At 34.2% G+C, this 20,553-nt stretch overlaps 1 non-coding gene across 1 annotated transcript; it reads right to left on the bottom strand.

Annotated features, from left to right (window-relative positions):
* Positions 1–12,448: 12,448 nt before the first annotated feature.
* Trnae-uuc (transfer RNA glutamic acid (anticodon UUC)) lies at positions 12,449–12,520 on the bottom strand. Its single transcript has one exon. It is a non-coding gene; the product is annotated as a tRNA-Glu (tRNA).
* Between the last annotated feature and the right edge of the window lie 8,033 nt (positions 12,521–20,553).

Here is a 20,553-nt window from a genome sequence, read left to right as displayed (position 1 = left end):
GTAAGATATGCATATAGGGGCAAGGACTTCATCTACTGCACTGAAAATTCAGCAACTCAAGGCAAGTAGTTATTGATTTATTGATCAAATTCTGGTTTTCCCTCATTTTTGACTATAACTTCACAACTGTTGTCTGTGCTGAAATAAAATTTCCATTGCAGTAGTTGTAGTCCTTGCCCCTATAATATACATATCTTACTTATCACCAATGCGCTATAATTTTTGAGAAAAATGCAAAAACAGGCAAAAAAAAATTGGGCAGGGGTGTAGTACCCCTTAACCCATCCCTGATCATTTACTTGTTAGGGATGCTCAAAAATATCAATTAGTCTTGACGAGCGACAGCCTAACTCCCAAAAGCACATTCAAAGCATAAGCTATAATAAATATATTACAAAGTCAATGAAGTTCTAGTTAATGATTCCCTGGTGTTTAAATCTTTTAACAGCCCTTTGCTAGAAAACAAGCGCTCACAACCTGATCTATAGCTTGATGAATGAGAACTAAATCGAAAGAGGAAATTAAATATCCGCAATTCCTTTACCTTCTAAATGTTAACGAATGTATTTTGAAAACAGTAAAGGTGTTAGTCGACGCCTTTCGGTTATTTTGCATGATCGTTTACCGATACGCTGAGCAGCCATAAGTACGAATCCATGTGCTCGATATTACCTCCGGCGCTGTTGTGCACGAAATGCAAGTTCGTTTTCAAAATAGCTTGTAGAATACTCTATCACTTTGGTCAAGGTAGGTAATAAAGGTAAGAGAAAAAATTGGGGTAGCTCTGCCTTTGAAATACGACGTGTACCCAGAAACCTATATATACTATATTATAGATTTTGTAGCGCACTATATAGAATAGCAGATGTGAGGATAATTTCTTGGAAGCTCTTAGTGAATTCACCTCAGTGTTTAAATACAGGCCATTATCAAAAAGTCGAATATTATGGTCAGATTCTAAAATTTTACTTTCTTTTAAAAGAGAACTAGGTATTAATTTACATATTTATGTCAATTTTTAAAGACATTAGAAAATGGACATAAATATGTAAATTCATCATCATCATCATCATCATCATCATCATCATCATCATCATCAAACAATGTCAAATGTCGTTGAAATACTTGCCTTGTTATTAGCTTTTAAGATGACGACTTACAAGGCAACACTGACAGATGTGTGCTTCATAGTGAGTGAGTTGAATGAAAGCATTCAAATTTGGATTTTCAAAACCTTTCACACAGAAGCAAACAGAATAAAGCACACATTTCCATTAATATTATATAAATGCAATGCAAAGTCATTTATATGAAAATTAATTAAAGATTACCTTTGTTACCAAAGCAATGTCAATAGCATAGTAAACTTTCCTGTTCCCGGTTTCTCACAATACAAAGAATTTTGTCATCAAAATAAGCATGCCTATATTGGCCAGTGTTATTACGTCGTACTTATAATGTGTTTTATTGAAGAAATGTATGGGGTACGTTTGTCAAAAATATATCTAGCTAGCATAACAACTTTTAAAATCTTAAAGGTTGTTCAAGAGTAGATTAGATTTCATAAATATTTATGTCTTTATCGCTAAATGCTTATTTTACTAAAGATGTACATAGCCTTTGCTTGCAATTCCACAAGTACATCAAAATATTTGTATCTAAGTGCCAAATTATCAAATTACAAAAAGTAGAATGTATGACTTAGATAATAACACTGATAACGACGACGACTGCAGCAGCAACAATAACAACAGTATAGCCATGCCAACAGCATACTAAATTTTCCTGTTGATGGTGATGAATAAAATAAACCAATAAGAAAACTGATAATAGTTTTAATACAATAGTTGATGCCATAATAAATTGTACAATATTTTCATATTTTCTTTAAGTAATATTTTCACGTTATCTTCTGATTTACGTATTTGCATTCAGCGCAAACAAACTCACAAAACAAGGCAATAAATATAGCTGGTAGCTTCCACCAAGAGCTACATACATACCACGTTATTCACAATCCATTAGATATTTTGCTTATGAATTGTGATTTACAAATATGATCATAATGAAAGTACGTGACACCGTGGAGCATCAATGCATTGACCTATGATTTAATTATGTCGGCTAGTTTTGTGTCTCTGGGGTAAGAATAGACCAGGTTAGAACGGGTTTACCTTGTCGAACCCTTGAGGTATGATTCACATAAATTTATGCTTCAAAGATTTCATAATGCTTTATTAATGCCTTGTTCCCTGCTATAAGCCTCAAAACACACAAATTAATATTTTTTAGAAAAAAATCCAATGCCAATCGTTTTCCCTACTGAACAAACAAAGGTATGTTGGTACTTATTTCAACGCATTTGTCATGCATATTGTAAATTGATCATAAATTTGTGTACAAATATTGAAAATTTGTAGGAAAAAATTAACTTGATTGTGTGAAAAAGGTTAAGTTTATCCAGGATGGCTGTATACTCACCTTAGCACGCGGCATACATGGATTATTGTATTATGGTGATTGTGAGCACGTGTTAGGGGTTTTAATTGACGCTGGTATAGTCTATTTGGTCTTTGTGTTTGGACTTATTAATATTTGCCGAGAGAGACATATTTTGTGATGCGATCAAGCAAAATGAGTCGGATGTCGGGAATATTGATTTTGAGAAACAATCAATAATAGTATTCAACTTCCTTTGTATTTTATTGTTCTGAGCAACACTAAAACAGCCATATCTCTGGAACCATAAGTCCAATTATGATGGGGTTTCAGCAAAATAAACCTTTAAGAATGGCTCATGATTATTATAATGAGATTGAAAATATGTGATTGAACACATGGCTGACATTGATGATTTTGATGGGAGCACGCGTGCCACAAAATTATGACTGTTCAATTTAACATTAATGATGTAAGATGAATTTGCATACATTTCCTTTCAGATCTTAGTAACTGAAAAGATTCTGTTGCCTCATTATTTTGGCTTTAAATTACCAGAAAACCTTCTGGACAGGTATTACTAGTATTATATCATAATTTTGGCAAACAATATAACAACATTAGAATTTGACCAAAACCATATTAGTATGCCTTTAAACAGAGTTTATGTTAAGTAGAATTGACACACAAACCGTTACGGCTTCCAGGCGGCTGTTGATCGGGCTGTGCATTCAATGCCAGCATCACTTAAGGAAATGTCATGGGTTTGTTCTTGAAGGAAGTCATTGATTTTGATAATGTATCAATCGAAGGAAGTGAAGTCTAAAGGCCAAACATTGCCTTTCATTTCGTTATGATACAAGTCAATGTTTTTATGAATACTTTTATTACGTAACTAAAATCTTACTCATGAGATTCTTCCCTAGCAGATGATAACGGTATATCCTAAACAACGAGTGATACGAAGTATGTTAGTACTCATAGTCTTGAGCTTATTTGAAAGTGTGTCAACTTGCAAAATCTGTAGCTGACTTTGGGACAAATAATGACGAAAATGAAATAAAAAATATTCAAAAGAAATGTTTCATTGTGTTTGTTAGCCCTGGTCTTACTGTTATGTTCTTAGCTGTACCAGCCCCCCCCACATAGATTTCTATATAAACCACCTAATACATACCAATATACGGTACTCTATATTCAGTATGGGGCTATGATGTGATAATGTGAGAACGGCCTCACAAAATTAGGAAACTCTGGATATTTACAAAACAGGCCAAAAATGATTTTAACCAGAATTGTAGGTAAGTATGAATGAAAATTGATATTCTAATCAAAATTTCGAGTTTAAACTAAATGACAATCCCAATATTATTGTTTGTTCAAACAAAAATAAAAACCGCCGGACCTCAACAAGCACAAAGGATGGATTTACGATTACCCATGGCATTTGAACGCTTATTTGAGCGTTTTAATAACCCATGTAAACAGAGGCCATGTACCTGATTAAAGATAGATATATAATAGAAAAACATCATAAATTACAACTAACCATAACAAATTAAATATCCAAAGGAAGTCATTGTAAATAATTTATACAATGTACATTGTCATGACCATATTTGTACTCAACCCGTAAAATGCAATACAATGAGTACAAACAAACCTAGTATTGGTCCAGTGGTTCTTGAGATAGCTCTTAATATTTTGAAAAATATCTCAAAACTTTTTATGTTGAAGCCAATAGCTAGCACGCAAAGCATTAATTCACCATAAAAATATGTTGGCACACCCTACCCCATCACCTAATTGAACATAGATATGTAATCGAAATTTAGACATCCTAAACGACTACGAACCATAATAAATCAAATATCTAAAGGAAGTCATTGTATAAAATTGAAACAATTGGAGAGGATATTGATAACAAATCGGACATGAAAGTAATAAATGTGACAAAAATATACCTACTACAATCACTCAGCTAGGGACATTAGTGTTGCATCTGAATTCAGACAGTTATCTAGGGGCGATGTGGAAGACTGTTGAACATGAGTGTATGTATTTGAGCTTTTATAACACTTTTATCGCATGGCTACTGCAATTTTGTCCAAATCAAAATATATGGTTAATGCGGTTAGAAACTGAGACGAAAATACCTTTGAAAATATTTTCGTCTCAGGATAGAACATTCGAGTAGATTACTTTTGAGAAAAAACATTTCAAATAGAGTGGGAACTAATTTTACGTTTTGCCAACTCGCATCCTTGTTCAATACTAACTTTCTTTTACACCGTTTTCAATGTTAAAACATGTAATTTCAAGCACGATTTTCTCATACATGGAACTCTCACAATAAAAAGACATTATTATCAATTAAGAGTAGAAGCTTGAATCCGCAGATGACATAATTATGATGACCCGAGACTTTTCTGTTTTAAACAACTCATGTGTAAAGACCACACTTTTACAGTGCGCCCTCCTTGAGGGGACCAAAAAGGAGTACATCGGTTGGGTAGCAAAATCGATGTGCAGCGGGGAATCATGGGGGAAATTTCATTAAAACTATAAAATAATGGTAGAAAACAAGTCAATTGTGCATGTTGCTCTGAAATTTACACATTTTCAATAAAAAATACCAAACTGTATGGCTATACAGTTTGGTATTTTTATTGATTTTTAAGCACCTTTTTCAGATGTCATGCAAGAAAATAGACCCTCTATTATTTTGAAGCACTGTCCAGCTATCTTTTCTCTTCTGTTTTTAATACGCACCTATTGAAAACAAATAAACAGCATAATCACATAATATATCAACAAATAAACAATATAATCACATAGTATATCAACAAATAAAGAGCATAATCACATAGTATATCAAATATCAAATGCAAGGCAAAGCAAACAATTGAAGAATTTCAGGAAATTCGGAAATGAAAGACATTTTTGACATAAATGGGTCAACACCTACCAGTAATGGTCACATGGTTTTCCTTGTACTTGAATTCAAACAGATATCTACAGATATTGTAGATAATAATGCATTACGTTGTGTGCTTGCGTGCGATCTACGTATAACGATCGCAAGATACCTGTAGAACCGTACTTATGCTTGCTTCTTGCCTTGAATTATAGAAATTGCCATGTCATTTTCAATGCCCACTTCTTTACGCATTGCTGGGAAGGGCAAGGTTATTTAGAATTAATAACAACATAGTGATACGTTACACTGCTGAAACTGCTTTGGCGACGAGAAAGATACCCTTTGTTACAGACAAGGAACTGTCTAATGCAGAGAAAGAAAACACAAAATAAAGAATCATTAAGTGAGCATCTAAATATATCCTGGCGTGAACATAAAACCAAAGCAGAGATCTACGATGGTGTTCCACAGGTGTCCTCCATCTTTGCTCAACGGCGAGCCAGATTTGCAGGCCACTGCTACCGAGCAAAAGACCAAATAATTTCAGATGTCATCTGTATGAGGCTTCCACGAACATGTAGAGGAAGAAGACCATTCAACTACATTGACTGTGTGGCAAGGGACGTCAATCAAGAAATTAATGACCTTCCAAATCTGATGGCTGATAGAGATTCCTGGAAAAAAATTGTAAACTCTTTCTCGGATGCGTCCGCAAGATAGATAGATAGTGCATCTAAATATATTCCATATAAACTGATTTTAATCAAACATCAGATGGACAATAAAGTTTGAAATTTAAATACGAAACAGTCTAACTTAACTAAAATTTATATGATTAATTCGAAAAAAGTAAGTTAAATATGTGGACTATCTTGGGTGCGACCCTTGTTACCAATGAACAAACTATGTAAAGAAAATATTGTTCCGATAAAATTTTAATATGAAATACAGAAAAAAACTCGAAATGAATTATCTCGTAATAGGGCAAATGCCATTTACAGCACCGAGGGCTGTTCAAATTACGCAAACAATTCATAGGAACTGCGAGGAAGTCTATAAAAACGAGAACACATGCGCTGTGAGCTCTTAAGGGTACTTAAGATGGTATGATAGTCAAATCTGATGATGCTTATAATAGGATACATGCTGCCTAATGTCCACATCAGGCTTCATTCTCTACAAATAATTCAAAGAAAATGATATTTAGATGCGAAGTCATGAAAGCTTAAATAAACACGCATTTAAAAAGTGCAACGCAATAGGAATAGGAAGCAGAGGAAAGGAAAAGGTAGAGTAGATTATGGATATACAAAATGTAAGATATTTAGAAAAAAAATATAAAGATTCTGGCAACTAAGAAGAATAAACTAATAAAATGTATGTGTTTTTCAGCCTCATATAAAATGAACTAAATAAACACCAAATACCAACGTCATCAGTCAATAAATAGTAAACTTAAAGCAATATTATAACATTATCATACAAAATAGATTAGCATTTCTTTGACATAAAATGTTAGTTTTTACTGTCAGATATATCCCCTTTTATTTTTGAGCCGAACAACTACGTCAAAGCAAAGAAAATTGGAATTTACTACCAGCGCGTATGTCGCCAATACGTACCACTCCTTCGGTCATGTTATGGTACGACCCTTTGTTGTGTAGATCACCGTCCCGCACTGTGTGTTATGAACATCGTGTATGCGTTCGACTAATAATTCCATCGTAATAATAAGACGCCGGTTCCGGCGCTTTATTCAAAATATCGGATTTTGACAAAACTACAGCACCTAGAGTCTTGATTTTTGCAGGGTACCGTAAAACCCCGTCTACAAGGATATACCTAAGAAACGCCCTCAATAAAATAGGTTGCTTGTTGTATTTGGAGTTTGAGCAAATATATACTGGCACTGGGTGGCTATGCATTCCATCTAAGTATGTTGTAACACCAATCAATTGTATTGACATAATAACGACTGTTTCGTATATCAGGATCGTATAGCTCAATTGATAGAGCGTCAGACTTTGGAACTGAAGACATGCTGAAGAGAGCATGGTCCGGGCACCGGTTCCGTTTTTTCATTCTCGTTTAATTTTAACTTTTGACATGTTCTTTTATCTTTCTTCAAATCTACCTTTCTACTTTTAATTTTTGGTGCGTTTTTTTTTTTTTTTTTTTTTTTTTAGTTTTTTATAGTTTTTTTAGTAATTTTGTGGTTTTATAGAAACTAGTAAAAGCATTTATTCTAAATAATAGCGAAACCCACGGTTAGACAGATGTGTTGTAACTACTTGTCTGTCCTCGTCTTTGCAATAAAAACCTATGTTGCACCTTTGTGCCATCCCAATTCTTGAGGTAGGGTGCGTTTTTGGCTTAAGCACGATTTTGTTTCTACTTGAAATGAAATCAAAATAAATATTGTTCTGTTGCCACAATTGCAGTTTTTTAAATAAAAAAAATAGATGAGGAATAATAATTATTCCATATTTGAATCTATTGTCCCATCAAGAATAGAGTGTCTTCAAAAACTTCAATCAATTCATCTGACAAAGGAAACTATTCTGGTCATTCAATTTTGTTTCGCTTGCACCTGTTATATCACAGGCGTTGGTAGAGAAGGCACACTTCTCTTGTCTTCACCGAAGTAGTGATGTAAACACTAACATGATTAATTACCATAGCTAGCAATGGACATACACTATTTTTTGTTCCACTTGAACCCATACTAATTACTATAGGCTATTCGCTGTCGATGTGACGTAATTAATCGGATTAACTACCATAGCAATTGATGAATACAATTTCGAATATATAGCCCTGCACTTCATCGTTCACGTGGCACCTATGCATTAAACCATAGTTGTCAAAGAAATGCTAATCACTCGCCATGTAAGATTAGTATTTATGAAAAGAGTGGTATTCAATCTATGTTTGGTGACATACGCGGGTGATTAGTGCAATCTGCTTGATGGTAGTTATTGCGATTATTACGTCACTTCGACAGCGAATTCAGTATCGAAGTTACGTAATGTTACTATGTCAACGGGATCACGCGCTAGAGTAATGAACCACGATCGAAATGATCACCACATAAAGTATATGGCACTCGAAGGCATACCAAAGTAGCGTGATCCGGTAACCAAGAGAATTACGTAACCACTTCGATGCTGAATTGTAGTATAGACGAATCCAACAAGCCAAGTGATGGTCAGAATTTATTCGGCCATTATACGCTGGTGAAGTTGCGTAATTAATCGGATTAATTACCATAGCAATAGGTGAAAACAATTTTGAACATATCGCGCTGCGCTACAAGCAGGTTACACTCATCACCTGTACTGTGTATGTCTGCAATCATAGATTGAATACAATACTGGTCTTTTCAAAGATCTTACAGGTGCAGCATGATATGGTTCAATGAAGAGGTACCGCCTGAACGTATCAGTGTATAACGCGGTATATTCAAAATTGTTTTCACCTATTGCTATGGTAGTTAATCCGATTATTACGTAACTTCGCCAGCGTATTGAAATAAAACAGGAGGATGTGAGTTCATAAGGGCAATGTCGGGGATAGGTCACAATCGATGTGGAGAGATGAGAGGTCCGACCAATAGCCATAGCGATTCAACTAATTCCAGCGGACGGTCTGTGGCTAGTAAGGAATCGTCTTTGACCACATGCGCAGATCTGGTCAGGAAGATATTTAATATCCCGAATTTATAATAGGCCTCTGCCTACCAGTTCCATGATCGTATAACCGATCTGCTAGAGAATATTTGTTACCATGTTTAATAAATTCGTATTTATCGTATAATAAAATGTAGCCAAATGTATATTATGTGTCACACGGTTTTCTGCTGAACCACTAGCAGGCTATGTTACCACATCTATGACAATGACAAAGGTGAATTTTGATGATTTTTACGATCGTCCGGATGAGCAAATCACTGAATGGGTCTTTAGTTCCTCCTCTCCTTATCCTGCCAATATTATATGAATCAAAGAAAAATAAAGAAAAATAAAAATTAAACAAGAAAAAAAAAAGACAAAGAAAAGAAACAATAAAAGAAAAACAATAGAATAAATTAAACTAAATATGAAAAAAAATGATCACGAAAGGAGTCTTTAAAAAATGCAAGAAAATATAAATGAAAAGTTTGAACAATATTTTGTTTATAAAAGTTTGTGTGACCGTGATGAGGCTCGAACTCACCATCTTCCGATCTAAAGAACCAAAGTCTTATGCCTTGCCAAGTGAGCTATGCTCGTGAGATGCGAAATAAAGATAAAATAATACATTGTATACCTGCTTGTGTCGGTAAATGATTTGCTCAAATTCCATAATGATATAATATTGTGGAGGGCGCTAGCGTGAAATATGCTATCATCACAGTCGCTTCTATTCCTTATAGACGGGTTTCTACGGTATATTGGTTTAATAAAGTACAATATAATTGTGTAAAAAAATGAATTTTAAAAAATCAGTGAGGGCGTCCTCAACAGCAAATGTTATAATATGGCTTTAAGAGCTCACATGTTTGATAAATAGAATTTTAAAAAAAAGGTGCAATAACAATGACAATGCTGTTTTTTGGTATTTAATTCTCAATTGAATAAGAACACATTTTTCCGTTTTACTACATTCTCATGCCGATAAATAAGAAAAAGAAACAAACAATCAATCCCTCGTAAAATACCTAATACTAAGATGTTCACAATATTTAATACCATTGATTAGTTACCCAGCAAACACAAAACGTTTTCGACATCATTCGCAAAAGGTTATAAAGGGTTGTCCGAAAACGTTTAAATGTCGGGTTATATAAAGGGCATATTAAGAGTATAAAACGTTTGCATAACCTTAAAAAACATTTTTGATAATCTACTGCTCAGCAAACAAAAATGTTTTACAGAAAACGTTTAAATGTCGGGTTATATACATGTAAAGGGTATAAAAACGTTTTAATAACATTCCAAAAACATTCTTGAAAACTTGATACAAAACATTCTAAACAGAATGTTATTTTGGGGTTGAAAAATTAGTTGGCGAAAAATGTTTGCCCAAAATATTTTCAATAACGTTTTATAAACGTTTTCATGACCTTTTGATAACCCGACATTTAAATGTTATTAAAAGGTTTTGAAAAAAACATTTTAAGAACATTTCTGTGTTTGCTGGATTCAAATATTTTAACATAATGTTATTTAAGTATTGACACAATATTTGGCAAAAATGTTTGCAAAACTAAGTAACAATAACATTTTTTAAAAACATTTAAAAATATTGTTGTAGTGTGTTTTCATACAAAACGTTTTAAAACGTTATCATGACCTTTATATAACCCGACATTTTAATGTTATTAATACGTTTTTACCTAAACCAAAAGCCAAAATATAACTTATTTAAAACGTTTTTAAAACGTTTTTGTGTTTACTGGGTATATAGCGTTCACTTTAATATCTGGAGTTGCACCTTAATAAAAAATAACTTGATGTAAGCAAGCAATGTTCATGTTCACGGTGAAGACTTTGGGGGCAGATTGAGGAGCTAGAAAGCAAGGATATTCATGGATATCAGTTTGAATGTACACATTTTGAGAGTTGCAAACAAAAGAACAGATAAGTTAGGTTTCTGTTTATGCCTTTGTAATTTGAGATAAATAGAGCTAAATATACCTATCAAACTAAAGTGCTCAAAATAATTATGATCAACAGAGGCACGTAACGGTAGTATAGTACGCTTTGAATGCCCAGGGTGACCGCGGGCTCATTTACATAATGCGCCAAGTTCCGAGTTTGGTGCGTGTTTCCAATTATGCGTCTTTTGTAATTAATACCTTAATGAGTGTATTGACCTACATTGAACATTTCAAAATGAAAGATAATAAGTAATTAGAGAATAAAGGTATTGTTTTTAGCCGCTGTCGTACATCTATCGTCTCATATAACACGGGTGACAACAACGAGGCGAAACCGAGTTGTTTTATGCCAAAAGTAATGATGTCGCCCGTGTTATATGAGACGATAGATGCACTATCGACAGCGTCTAAAAACAATACCTTTATTCTCATTCTCATCACTTCAATTCAAATAAAAACATTATTCTAATACCAAATAAATCCTTCATTTTACAAAGAATTAACTATGGCTTAGAATCGATCAGTCCCGTTATTGCTATGCACCTCCGATTGGTTCAAATAGCGCGTGCGAGTATCGCGTCGTCTCGTGTCATATCACACGGCTAAGAACCAATAAGATTGCTGGAACTTTCTCAAGTGTTTAAAAATTACAGGTATAGTATGTTTTCCTAATTTTGGTATATAATCAAAATCATAACGAACTTTATTATTAAGCTTGGGTGTAGAACAAAGAGTATATTGCAAGAACAGGAAGAATTGAAGTTCAAATACATTTAGATTTTGAATCTTAAGTGAATAAAATGTGCTATTTTATCAGTGCACTTTGCCGGTTAGAGAGATTGCGATTTCCAAACGTAGGTATCGGACATCTTTGAAAATGCACAAAATTTGTCCATTTCACAATATGTTAAAGACAGTCAAGGATAATGAACATACGAAGGAAATTCCATTTATTATTATGATCCTTTTTGTTTGTAACAAATCATTATAATAAAGGTGCAGCGATGTGTTAAAAATTGACTAAATTTATACGCGATGTCCATACGCAGAGATTGCCCATTGAAATGTGTGTGATACTTTGCGTATAAGAAATGACATTGCGATTTCACATTTTGGATTTCAAAGTGGAATAAAACGCAGGTGCTACGTTGAAATATGCTGATTTTATCTCATGTCGAAGTTCATGCAACGCATCCAATTTTCAAGTCTCATTTTGAAAGTAAAGTCATGATATATGGATGTAGTGATCCTTAATCTACCAAAATATATGTTTTGGGGCAACTATAATATTTGGGGAGCACAGAAATACAATCAAGTTTAAGCAGCGTGGTTTTTATACAGGGAAAGAATAATTACGCATCGCACACTAGCACATTCAAACATGGATTTACAAATGGAAACATAACATGCATAGGCAGATATACCAGAGTAAAAACTCCGGACATACCTGCCTGTGCGGGGACTTGAACACCAGACCTCTCGCTTGAAGGGCGAGCGCTCTACCATTGAGCTACACAGACTGTCTGGTACTTATGGATATACCAGTGTACGAGATCAATTAATGATGCTTACCCGCCAGCCTAATATAATCATAAAAACTGAGGAAGAGGCCTCTTCCTTGCTATTTAGTCCAAATCAAAAGCGTGCTGTTTGAATTAGGCAGAGACTAGGTAGCCTGCGCTTACCATTATTTTTTCAATCACTATGCCGTCTATTGACATAGATCAGATATTATAGTAGCTTATAGTCTTCGTTGCAGGCGCCTTGTTCTCCTTCGTGACGAATGAGCACAATCCAGTTTGGACATGGAACCAAGACTAGCCATATTTAACACCGTATTAACGTACGTAAAAACGTACGTTAAAACGTACGTTCCACGTGCTACGGACATCGTAATCTCTCTACTAACTGTAAAGAAACGTACTTTATCATTCAGTATTCAGCTAGATTAATATTTTATTATTACGACTGAACCAAAATAAACCAATAATGAACGAACATTAAACCCTCTCTAAATGCTTTCTGTTTTCAAAATATACATAGTTTCGTGGTTGTACAAAATAAATTACACTGAGGAATTTGTATAATTGCTTTAATTTTTTTACTTAATTCAAATGGATTCAATTGTTCACAACTTCTTTTGCAAGGAAATTCTTCCTCGTTTGAAGCAATCAAATCATGGAATTGTTGACACCCTTATTGAGTTGCGTCATTACCGTTGCTTAAGTAGGCTGCCCGCCTTTTCGTGATTTCGTCATCAAGAAAATTGGTAGCGTCAAAAAGAGGCCACACATGTATTAACCCTTTGACACCATAGTAATCGGCCGTATAAAACATGTGATCCAACGTGATATATCGATTGATATAACCAATGCAAAGTAGTTAAACCATTCACTCATTCGGCAATTTCTTCAGCTGGCATTCACGACGTACACATTCTCGCCCATGAAAGATATCATATTTTTCGCTTTGCTGCGCACCAACTTTTCCCGCCACATTTTATGGCGCGTAAATACAACCAGGTATAATTTCTCGCAAGCGATGTGTTACCAAAAGCTGCCTCCCAGTAAATCTCTCACATGATTAGGCAATTACCTACCATGCTGAACCTTCCCGCCATGTTAGATCACAGGATAACTAACTATACGCGCCACTTTATCGTGCAATTTTATATACAGGGTGATTGGAAATAAATTTAGCATAACTTGCCAGATCATTTGATTAAATTATCGCAGGGAACTCCTTTCCGCTGGTAGTAAGGATTGATTTGCATTTCCAATTTAATTTTTATGCATGAGACAATCGCTTTATTTTGGTGTGGGTTGTGAGAATCTAAGTTACACTCTCTATTGTGTAGGGAATACTTACATCACAATAAATCGAATGTATATGTTTCTTTAATTAGAACTAAATTGAAGCTCTTATCATTTCGAATGAAACACTCATGGCCCTTACAGAAGAAAACGTTAAGATCACGGTTTTCGATATGAGCATCATCTAATGTTAGTTGATTTGCGTTTGCGAGTTATGCATGATTATGTGTATACACTGCTTCATAGACAATGTGTTGTAATTTAGTTCTGATGTACCAGAACGTAATTCAAATTTCACGATATTTTTGCTAAACGAATAAATCTGCAAGGATTTTTTTGTACATTAACATTATGCAGCCAGAGATTTCCAGTAGTATAAAAGTCAGAAGCTAACATCATCAGATAAAGAGACAATTATATATGTTTGACATGGTTTCTCATTGTATATTGTATTTAGCATGCCAGTATGTAAAGTAGTATTACATTTATTTTTCATTTTCCATTGGACATACTACTAAACTCACTACGCAACCATGTGTGTGTTTGTGTCTTGTGTATCTCGTTTAAGAGATTTATTACGTAATTGTTAAAATCTGTGCGGCGAAAGTTACAATTTACCATTACCGACATCGTGAAATACCCAAACCAAATACAACATAAATCTTAACTGAATTTGATTATTTATTACGCCCCTGGATTTCATTACACCTGGCTATATGTCTACGTAATCACCGACGTTATCAACTGAAAACGGATCTCTAATATGGAAAAAGTTAATCTTCGTGTACCTTTAATTTTCTGTTTGTGTTCGGAATGAACTCCGTTAGGACGATATAAGGTGTATGTCCCGAGACGTGGCGTATTTCACACTATTTGCTGATTGAATAGGAGGTGGTTGCAGCCGTTTTTATCCAGAAGAAATTTACTATTCCGAATATATTATATTGTGAAAACAAAATTGAAAGGGCTTTGGGCAATAATCATGATTTCAAGAGATTGTGTGGGAGGTAAAAAGTTTGTCAGTTCTCTGGTGAATTCTGGTTCCATGTGATTAGTTTGGTCAGTTTTTTCTGCTGCTGACCATCTCAGAATAACCAGGGCTTCATTATTACACAATAAAAACTGGGTTGGGTTATAATAGACCATGAAGCATACTTGATCTATGTTTTTAGGTTAATGCTCCTAGCTGTCTCTTTAAAAGAAGCGTTCAACTCCATCAAGATAGTGCTATAAGTTTAACACCACTATTTTCATATTACTTGGCAATAGAATTATTATTCAGAATACTCACAGCTAAAACCACCAATGTCAGATAAAACTAGGCGATTAGAACCCAAATGAAAAAACACCAATAATTATAGCAAAATGAAAACAGCTATGGTATCTTTAGGTATCACGCCGATAATGGGAGCATATTATTACAAAATCGATGCCTTGCGGCTGAGGATGATTTTTTGCATGTTGACAAGATTTTACAACAATGGTCAATTAATGAGAGGAAACTATTTCAAAGCACCACTCCCTCGGAAAAAATATACTTTACTTGGTATTTTTGCACATATTTTAAAGCTTTTTACCCGATGGCTTAAGAAATAAAAGGTCTGTTGGATGTTATTTAACCTCTTATTCACAAGCACTTCATAATAAAAAATTTTGTAAGCGTTCAGTATAGTTAATAATATATATTAGAAGTTGCATATGACCAGAACACTTTCAGTGAGTGTAAAATTGATTCGACTGCTTTAAAATCCATTTGAAAGATGGTATAGTCTATAAATAGCTTGGTGGATGTTTTTGCACCATTTTTCTAGGACTCGAAACAAGAAGATAAGTGATATTTAATCGGATCTCGTAATCGTTGACCTCATTTTTCATGTTTTTATATACACCTGTCTTGGGATACACATTCAAGAGAAATAAATCAAAGTTCACGTTATCGCTGAAGCATGGCATATGATATTAAGTGAGCGAAATAGGGTACAACAAAAAATCTGATCTTTCAATTAAGACGCACTTATTTACGCAATTACGTCACTATTAACTATTTGACTCTCTTAGGTTTCCTTCCCCTTCACTCGACAATTCAAACAATCCCCTCAAGGACCTACTTCATATTACTGACCATCGATGGCATTTACTAGGCCAACATACAATCAAGTCATACAGCATAATATTCATTCTTTCATGATGAGAAAGGTTGACGATGCAGAAGAATTTAGCATTTTGGTAATTTCCCATAATGCATCGTATCCATGTCAAAATTGTGTTATTTTGTATGCTTTTGTGCGTTGTTACTGTTACATCGTAAAGGCGATAAAACAATGAACTATATGGGATATAAGGGTGGTCCATCTATTTATTATAATGGGGAAACGAAGTGAAAGAAGACCACGGCGAAATTGACCAAACGAAGTAAACTGGTTAGACTAATAATTGATTAGCGTAAAAGAATGTATAAGAAGAAGAAATACGAGGTTGGGCGGAAAAATAAGGTTTGGTCGATTGTCACCCGACCTACTTAGTTTGTTGTTGTTTTTTTACTTACGACTTTGAAGTAAGATAATTTTGATATATTTTGTTTAAACAGATCTCTTTTTATCCAATATCTGGCTAATCCCTTGGCTCATTAGGATCTATGATTAAATATGACATGCTCATTTGAATTTTCCTATAAATAGCTGATGTTCTTTGTAGAGAAATAAAAAAGAAAGAAAAAAAGAAACTCTTTGTCTGCGCGGTCTATTATGGCATGCAACGGGCTAACGGGCTAACAAAAAATCTGATCCTTCAATTAAGACGCACTTATTTACGCAATTACGTCACTTTTAACTATTTGACTCTCTTAGGTTTCCTTTCCCTTCACTCGACAATTAAAACAAGGACCTACTTCATATTACTGGCCATCGATGGCATTTAATACCAGGCCAACATGCAATCAGGTCATACAGCATAATATTCATTCTTTCATGATGAGAAAGGTTGACGATGCAGAAGAATTTACCTTTTTGGTAATTTCCTATAACGCATCCATGTCAAAATTCCGTTATTTTGTATGCTTTTGTGCATTGTTACGATGACATCGTGAAGTCGATAAAACAATGAACTATATGGGATATAAGGGTGGACCATCTATTTATTTTAACGGGGAAACGAAGTGAAAGAAGACCACGGCGAAATTGACCAAACGAAGTAAACAAACTGATTAGACTAATAATTGATTAGCGTAAAAGAATATATAAGAAGAAATACGAGGTTGGGCGGAAAAATAAGGTTTGGTCGATTGTCACCCGACCCACTTTAGTTTTTTGTTGTTTTTTTACTTACGACTTTGAAGTAAGATAATCTTGATATATTTTGTTTAAATAGATCTCTTTTTATCCAATATTTGGCTAATCCCTTGGCTCATTAGGATCTATGATTAAATATGACATGCTCATTTGAATATTCCTATAAATAGCTGATATTCTTTGTAGAAAAAGATAAAGAAAAGAAAAAAGAAACCCTTTGTCTGCGCGGTCCATTATGGCACGCAACGGGCTAACTTTGTTGGTTGCTGGTTAATTTTCTGGTACATTTCGTCTCTCCTTCAGCGCATCATAATCATCACGATGTGAGATGTGAACATGATGATCTATTACGATAGTTCTACACGGATACGGCGAATTGTGTGCAACCACCCAAACCATAAGATACGTCCCCATTATTTAAGGCTGATAAAACTCAATGAGTCTACAGCGTATGTTCATAATAATTCCAGATGAACAAGAAAAATACAGACAAATCGTAGTAATGATTTTGTTCCAACATTTTATACAGAGCAGATTTTAAAGGATTTAGTCAATAATGATGTTGAAATAAAAAATAAAAAACTTTCTGAACAGAAGGTAGTGTGTGCCCAATAATATGTCAAATCAATTATATTATATATGTAGGTCTAATCTATACAACTAGTATATTATGCAGTTGGATGACTGGATGATATATTATATATCATAATATATAATATATCAGCATCTGTATACAGGCTTTTTAAACATGATTTATTTGTTAATGATATCTATGATTTTTTGGAACATTAACCCTAAAACTATGATCATTGTATCCGTTTTTTGTCATCCGTTGTAACACCCCCCTGCGTAGTCCGTGTTACAAAATATGGCACAGTAGTTCTAGGGTTAAGGGATTTGGTATGAGCGTTTGGGCGGCAGTATCGTTTGCATTCTAAATACGAAGAATCGCCTTCTGATATCAAATAATTTTGATTTTTTTAAAATGCGCGATATAATACACATTTGATGGCAAATGATAAATAATTGACATTTTTGATATTTAACAGTCTTCGAAGTAAACTTTATAAATATAATGATATGTAATAAAAGTGTATGTAGCTGGGATATAAAGCCGACGATCAATTGAAAATTGAGAGAGGGCGAGAGATACAGACAGATATAGAAAGCGAACTGCATTGTGATATATTGGTGTCATCGTCTGCAGTGGACAAAAGCGCGCGCATAATCGTGTAAACGTCAGGATTATATCTGTTGCTCGCTTTGTACATGACCATCCGCTGAAATCCCTCTGATTTTCCAAATGATTGTGAAGCTTTTTTGCCTTGACATCGTGGAGACAGCTTGAAAATAGAGTCCATTTGTCAGTCGGCTTTATTTAATGTGCTTACTGCATAGGCCGAACATTTGTCTAGATAGGTAAGCGAACTTATTTTTCCCAGACAGCGGATCCACTAAGGTAGAATTTTGAAGAAAGAAAATGAATTCCCTATATCTATACTTATACCCATATCTAAAATCTACAGTAACCTAATAAGATTCAGATACGTACAAACACGCCTACTATTGGTCCATTGGTTCTTGATATAGACCACGTTTATAATGCATTTGAATGAGCACAAAGTTAATTAACATGTCAAGTTTTGTTTACTGTTTGTATTGCACTCATCCGTCGATTAAGGCAGGAGCAGCAACCTGCAAAAACCGACAACATAACAACAAAAACAACATCAACAGGGACACAAACAACAAAAATTACGTCGACGTCAAGAATAAATACAAAAGTTTTAACAGGTTGCGACAATAGGCCCATTAACACTGAATGACCCAAATAATGACAAAGGTTATTTATAACCTTTTCTCATTTACACATTTTTCACAATATGTTTCTAGCATCTCATTTACTTGATTCAATCATCAGTCAGAAACAATTAGCTACGAAAAAACACAGATCAAGCAAGACAAATTCACTTCTTTTAATCATTTCATAGTTTTTCTTAAAGTAGGCCAATGATGAAAATTGTCTAACAGTTCCACAATGATAACATATTTTGTTACAGGAATTGATAATAATTGTATTTTGATACAGGATTACAAGATTTGGGTGTTTGTATTAACGAGGACAATAAAATATGACATACAATTAGTGCCCAATCAAAGCTTTACAATCGCTTCTTGGCTATGGTCATAATCATCTTAAACAAATAAATATTATATTTTATATTTGATTAACGTTTTTCTGTTCCAAAATATTGTTTGATTAAAATAATAAATATTATTATAAGACCCATTTCCGCACCAACCATTTTGGCTACTCTATTTTATTGCACAAACATTTAAAGGTTGCCTTTGGTTATTTAAATATCATCATATGAAGAAATGAGCGCAAGAAGACCGTAAGTCCACTTGGCCCCTCAACATGTATACACTAAAGTTGCGTATAGTTTGATATAGTTTGGTAATGTTTTATACATGTTCAGGGGCCAAAACAAATCTTTCACAACCTTTCATGATGTTTTTACCATGGAACATGTATTAAACATTATAAAACCCTAAGAAACTATACGTAACTTTAGTGTCTTCATATGATTACGATGATAGACAAAGTGCAATGTTTCTTTCTTACGTAGATATGTAAATGAATGAACTGATTAAAACAATTTTTTTGAAAAAACCCTAACCAAACGAAAATGTACCTAAATAATAACCGATCTCCTAGGGTATCAAGCATGCTAGTACTTGTCATAATTTGATATGCATGTGACCATTGAAAAATAAATGTGGCCTCTCATTCTGTCCTCGGTAACGGTCGACTTTATACTCTTGAGCTATTAATGTTAAATCTGAAGTTAGTGGTCCGATTTCTTGTGTTCAGATATTGTTTAGTGATAGGCTTACATGTACATGTAAGATACAGAGCACCCTGTTCTGTATCGCACATGGAGACCTATCACAAAAAAACCAATGTGAATCTATCACAATGACACAGAGGATGAATCTACTACTTAAAATCATCTAACATTACTAGGGTTATAGGTGGGGTAATGAGACCGTCAATAGGTCGACCACTTAAAAAAAAATAATGTGACTTTTGAAAATATTTAGCGTTATTTTCTTTGATTTCAGATTTACGGAAATGCAGTAAATCCTGTTATCTTTAAATGTCAATTTTAACGCCATTAATACTATTCTGATAACAAATAACCCATTAGCGATTCGATGCGTGGATATAAATTTGCACTGACAAGTCGTTATTAGTATCGTGTCCCCAAATTATGTATATATTTCAGAAAATATCTCTCCGGAGAAATAGTTTACTTGCAAACAGAAGTTCTAATTAAAAAGTGAAATAACCAATACGGGGATATCACTTGCCAGAGCAACATCAGGAAGGCAAAATGTGGGTCACCAGGGAGTCTCTCTAAACCCCAATTGAGCCGACGGTGAGTATCA

The sequence above is a fragment of the Amphiura filiformis genome, chromosome 20, assembly GCF_039555335.1.
Source record: "Amphiura filiformis chromosome 20, Afil_fr2py, whole genome shotgun sequence".
NCBI lineage: Eukaryota > Metazoa > Echinodermata > Ophiuroidea > Amphilepidida > Amphiuridae > Amphiura > Amphiura filiformis.
This window is presented reverse-complemented; position numbering and strand designations above follow the sequence as displayed.